At 41.4% G+C, this 5,614-nt stretch overlaps 1 long non-coding RNA gene across 1 annotated transcript; it reads right to left on the reverse strand.

Annotated features, from left to right (window-relative positions):
• Positions 1 to 3,319: 3,319 nt before the first annotated feature.
• LOC124678716 lies at positions 3,320 to 5,356 on the reverse strand. Its single transcript, XR_006994613.1, has 3 exons — positions 4,821 to 5,356; positions 4,171 to 4,231; positions 3,320 to 3,642 (listed from the first exon to the last, which is right to left on the reverse strand). It is a non-coding gene; the product is annotated as an uncharacterized LOC124678716 (long non-coding RNA).
• Positions 5,357 to 5,614: the final 258 nt, after the last annotated feature.

Genomic DNA, 5,614 nt, shown 5'->3' on the forward strand with positions numbered 1-5,614 from the left:
AATAAACTTTATCCTCCATAGTAGGTGGCACCAAAATACCACTATCATTATAATCATCATAAATGGGAGGCAAAGTATCATCAAAGAAAATTTTCTCCTCAAAACTTGGGGGACTAAAAATATCACAACCAGCTTCCCCAAGCTTAAATTCTTCCATAGCATTAGCAATAATAGTGTTCAAAGAGTTCATGCTAATAACATTGCTACAACTATTTTGCAAACAAAGTTCCATGGGTTTTTTAATTCTCTCTTCAAACACATCATGTCCTAATCTATATCTATACTTAATAATAAAGAGAATAGTGTTTCCGTGGTTCGGTCCGTTTCGTCCGTCATTTCTTTGATCCGTTCGTTTGGTGTAGCTAATTTTTGTTTCGTTCGGTTCGTATGTACGTCGTCCAGATCCCAAAAAAGAAAGAGAAACCAACCGCGTGGCGACCGAACATACCGGTAGATTCCCTTCCTTCGAAACGGAGTCCATCAGGAAATCACCCTCCTCGATCCCTTCGATAAAAGCCTCGCGCTCGGACGCATAAATCCTCTTGTCCTCGCCATAGTCGCCTACGACCTCATCTGCTCGATTTACCTGAGCACGAGCGACTAGGGTTCAGCTGCACGTACCGCTGTGTTCCGTCGCCGTCAGAGAGAACCTCCGTGCGGCTAGCGAGGCCATGGCTATGAGGCTGCGCCTGTAGAGGGAGAAGGACGAGGTCCTGAAGAGCTCCACCGGTTCTTCGTATCCCTACCAGACAAAAGCCCTATACGCCGCCGTCTCAGCCGTCGTTGACGTCGTATCTAGAGCAGTCAACGACCACCGCCATCTCGCGGAAAACGTCCTCACCGCCGAGTTGACACCGTTTTCTCTGACTCCGGCAGTTCCGTCGTTTGCATTGTCTTCGTCTCCTCCAAGCACGTGTGGGCTGCCGCATCTTCCGCGCCTGGGAACGATCGAATAAGGGCTGAAGAGGCAGCTGTGATTCGACCTATTGGCTACACCGTTGTTTTCTGATGTGCCCGGTTCATGAGAACCCGACGGGATATGAGCTGCTGCATACATAGATTTCAGGAGATTGTGAGAGCTTATGTGAGAGGATTAAGAGAAGATGGTACTGCACTACTGTTTGTTTGAGAGGGACAACACGAGTTCGCAAGGGGAAATATTGGGAGTACGTTTGAGTCTACTTTGCTTCCAGAGAACGACACGGGCCTAATTGTTGTTCTCTCTACATGTATGCCGTATTGCTAGCTGCTCGATCTGTTTGCTGCTACATGCTAACTAGCCTTGCTTAGCTTTGACCAAAGCTAATGAATATACAAAGTTACTTTTTGAGCAAAGGTAACGGATGTTTGTTTGTACTAGCATATTTTGTTTGTAAAGGAGTATAGAATTAAAAAAAAGGCTACAACGGACATGCCCGGTCCGTCTGGGGTGTCATTGGACGCATCTACAACCATGTGTCAAACAACTCTAAATTAGACATAATTTGGGTTTTCTGGATCAGATGTCCTAAGCAAAGTGACAATGCTCGTGCGAGAGGCCCCTAGCTACGGCGAATAGGGCAAGAGATAGTGTCTACAACACATCACATGAATCCGTATCGGGACCCAGCGGAGGTGCGTGAAGCCTTTGGTACTCCGGCGGTGGCATGCAAGCCGGGCGGAAGGGGCGCCGACGAGGGGTGCCAGCGAGGTCCACACCAGGATCAAGCGGTTGTGCATGGGCGCGTCGGGTAGCCACCCAGCGATGAGGTCACCACGTACTTCTCCCGGCGGCTAAGGGTGAGGCACGCAGGGGCGCTGATCCGCGAAGCGAATACGTAGGAATGCGGGAGCATAAGGGAGCCTGCCTGTGGCGGGCACGGGCGTGGAGGGCTGCCGAGTGCTGGCCGCGGTTTCTTCGTGTGGATTGAGGACATTAAGGTGCAATCGTTTCTCCGGTGGGAGATCGTATCCGACGTGCAAGATGGTTGGTTCCTGAAAGGAGGGAGCGTGAAGCTTAGCCGCGTCACCGGCTGCCACTGGTCGCCGACAACGTCGCAGAGGCCTAACTGCGGGTGTTGTGCGGTTTGTGTCCTGTGTCTGACGGCGTTAGAGATTGCAGAGAACGAATATATTAAAGAATTTAGTTGCCATGATATTTCTAATTATTTTTAGATGATGCTTTCAAAGAGATGGTCTGTACGGCTAAGAAATTTCATTGGAAAGGAGTGTGCGCTCCACAACGTCCCAAGCCGCCAGCCCCCCAGGCGCCAGGAGATACTCAACACTAGCATCAACCCCTGATAACCAACGCAGCCAAATGACAAGTCTAATCAAAATCATGGACGATACCAAGACTCAGATGCACAGTGCGGCAATTTTTTTTACTTGCGCAGCATGTCACCCACGTCGATTACATAGGTACAATATACAGGTGGTTTATACAACCTCCACGCATGGCAGCGCGCGGGCTAGCTTCCGAGGTCCTCACATATGCAAGTACAATTCTCTTCACTGCCGCTGGTGACTACACACACCTCCCGGTGAGTTTTTATATTGTGTTGTATTTATTATATTTATTATTAGGTATAGGTTTTCAGTTGATTATGTTCTTGCATTAATTCATAAATTGTGAAAAAATAGCTGATTTAATTCACCCTAACATGTTTGAATGCCACAAGTATTGTTCATCTTCTTGCTCATAGCGTGCAAGGCAACATTCTGATGATGAAAGATTAGATCTGTGCTTTTAAAGTAATTACTAGTTGAATGCTCGTGCGTTGCTACGACCATTATAAAAAAAAATTAACATTGTAATTCCGGTGGCATGAAGCATTTGTCAATTAAGACATTCTCATCAACATTTCCTCCGTAAAAAACATTTCAAGGACAATACCATTTAGGCAATGGTGAAATTATTTTGTTTGGGTTAGTCAAAACACATGTCGCTCTCTTTATACAATCAATAGCTGTGAAGCGGATATTACATGGTTGGTAGTGGCCACAATCAAGAAGCAATTGAACATCTGATTTTGATCATTGGCCTTCACTGCTCATTTTCTTTCCAAGCCGTAATGAAAATACATTTTTTCATGGAGGTTTTTATGGAGCAGGCCGAGATAATGCGATGACTTACAATTCAATAGTGTCTCCAACAACACGATATTTTGAACAAAGAATTTATTAACTAAGGCCTTTCAAATTTCAATGCATGGGCTCTTATAAAATTGTTCATAAATAACTACCAGGTACTGGAAAAATAAAACAATATATTACAATTAAATAATGCTTATCAATCTGGGAATTTTAGTTTCTAGTAAAGAAACACTTAATGTCAATCCGAAATTCTTACTCTATATTTAACATTAGAATCAATTACTCACACACTGCTACTGGATCTTATTCCTGAAGATATGCTTAAATAAAAACTTATTCATCCTTGAATTACATTCTTCCTGTTGAACCAAGGCATTGCTCTTCTGTCAAAATTATCTGACATATTAGGCCCAACTAACTTGCAGTTCGAGTGACATTGGATATATTATCTGCCTACCAAGCTGTGGATCCCAATCAGGATGCGTGACTTTACCTCCAAGAACTCCTTTCCCTCTCTTAGGAGAGGAAAACACCTAGCCCGAGCATGTCACCAGTGGAATACACCACCTAATTAATAAAACAAGCAATCTTGAGGTCATCTATTTCATTTAACAAAATATCAATAGATTATTATGGTGCATCCAACGTCTGGAGAACAAAAACACATGAGAACCACGGGTTATCATAATAGGAACAAACATGTGGAAAAATCATGTGTAAATACTTCTTGTATAGAGATAATTTGACGATGCATAATCTGCATTTATCTACAAACTTCTCCGCCCCATTGATGTTAGAGAACCATAGTGTAGGAAATTCCTCTACATCATACAAATGCACTATCAAAATACTAAAGAAATCATATCCTGATATAAAATTATATGAAGATGCAACATAAGAGATTCACATGAAAGGAGCATAAAAGAGAAAATCACTTGGGTCTTATAACTGTTTACATACTACTGAAAAAGTCTAGGAAAAACCATGAGGTGCAAATAGCAAACATAATTAGCATTTCTATCATAAAGATCATTCCAAGAGAGCATAGTGATCAAGGTAAAATTCCAGGGGAATGGTTGATGTGTTGTTGCTTACCTTTTTATTGGAATGAAAGAAGTCAAGAATCATGCTCTGTGGGGCTTCCTTTGTTTAGTGACTGAAAGGACAGTACAATTGAGTCAATCAATTCACATTGCAAGCATTACTTATGGATAAAAATATCTTAACAGAGAATTCCAATTTTTCGGATTTTCCATTACAGAATTTGCAAATATCTTGTCAAATTGGTGCGTTTACTCATCATGATATCCTTACTACATATGACACAGTAATATGATTTGATAACTTCATTCTCTTAAAAATCTGAAAGGGTATGCACGCTTTACTAATATAAAAAGCATTTAGTGACAAAAAAATGCAAGTAGTCAACCAGCATGATGAAACCAGCAAAAAAAATGGAGAGGCATCATATCAGCCTGCACCAGTTAGAACTTTAACACTAACAGATTGTGTTTTGAACTGATTCATTGCCGATGACAACTTATGTATGTATGGAAAAACCTATGACCAGTAATAAGTATTGAAATGATCGAAAATATGCCAGACATGCACACCAAAAAATTCACTCACCTAAGCAATATCATACATGTTCCCTCCAACACATTCAGCTCAATATCAAAGACACTTCTAATATCACTTAGTGAAGTCAGAGTTTAAAATAACTTTCAAATGGAAATAGATATTACCAGGGATGAGAAGCCTTGCTACTTCAACTGGATAAGCCTTGCTCTCATCAAATTATTAATCCCTGAAGGCTGTTCCTTTAGGCTACCTCCCAGATCAAATTAACTTACAACCACAGACAAACAATCTTAGCAAACTAATCACCAGAAAAGGTGTCATTTCTTTAAATGAGTGTATTGCCAATTGCACTGTCTGTTTCATAAACGCAAGTGCAACTACTAATTCTTTGTAAATAAAAACTGAAAGGAACAGATTGCCAGTTCTCAGCATGTAGACTACATCTTGTCATCGATCCAAGCTCTGATATCTGGAGGAGCATCCATAGAGAAGCAGCTAGTCCATGTCCTTCTTGCTATGAGTAGCTGACTCATTCTGTCCAGAGCGCATACAATCTGCTAAAACTGACTCAATTCAGTACTAAGTCTGCCCAGGTAGCATATTTCTCAAGAAAAAAAATTCATGGTAAGGCTTCACGGCAATGGAAGAAAAAAAAATCTCCATAGAATATAGTTTTACCATCATTGTGAAGTCAGCATAAGGAATTACATCTGCAAACAGACTAAATTCAATGCATACAAAAGGAGACGTTTTTTGGACTGGAAATCGTAAAGCTTCAGCTCATTAAGCACAACTGCTACCACTCAGCAACATTGATCAACCCTGCAAAGTATTGTTCATACATTATAAAGTAGTAGAGATTGTATCTACTTATTATCATTTTCTCAAGTTATTGTATGTCTAACATTGCAATGTAGAGGCACACTTTCACAAAAAAAAGTTTCTCGGTAGCTGTTAA

This window comes from Lolium rigidum, chromosome 7 (genome assembly GCF_022539505.1).
Source record: "Lolium rigidum isolate FL_2022 chromosome 7, APGP_CSIRO_Lrig_0.1, whole genome shotgun sequence".
Lineage (NCBI taxonomy): Eukaryota > Viridiplantae > Streptophyta > Magnoliopsida > Poales > Poaceae > Lolium > Lolium rigidum.